At 51.3% G+C, this 302-nt stretch overlaps 1 pseudogene; it reads left to right on the top strand.

The window, feature by feature from the left end:
• Positions 1 to 99, top strand: LOC125853018 (5S ribosomal RNA; annotated as a pseudogene; the record flags this gene model as incomplete).
• Between the last annotated feature and the right edge of the window lie 203 nt (positions 100 to 302).

Here is a 302-nt window from a genome sequence, read left to right as displayed (position 1 = left end):
TAACGCACCGGATCCCATTAGAACTCCGTAGTTAAGCGTGCTTGAGCGAGAGTAGTACTAGGATGGGTGACCCCCTGGGAAGTCCTCGTGTTGCATCCCTCCTTTTTGTCGAAATTCGGTCGTGTAATTGAAAAAATATATTTATTTATTTTTTGCAGAAACGACGTTGTTAGGACAGGTGATGGGGGCGTTGAGGATGGGCGTGACGGGGGGCGTCATGCGTCGGTGCGCGTGGTGGCTAGGTTGGCGGGGGGCAGGCTAGGGCGTTGGGAGAAAGGTGGTGTTTAATAGAATTTAGAGTG

Source organism: Solanum stenotomum, unplaced genomic scaffold, assembly GCF_019186545.1.
Source record: "Solanum stenotomum isolate F172 unplaced genomic scaffold, ASM1918654v1 scaffold7736, whole genome shotgun sequence".
NCBI lineage: Eukaryota > Viridiplantae > Streptophyta > Magnoliopsida > Solanales > Solanaceae > Solanum > Solanum stenotomum.
Note: the sequence above shows the minus strand (reverse complement) of the source record. Positions and strands in the feature narration are given on the sequence as shown.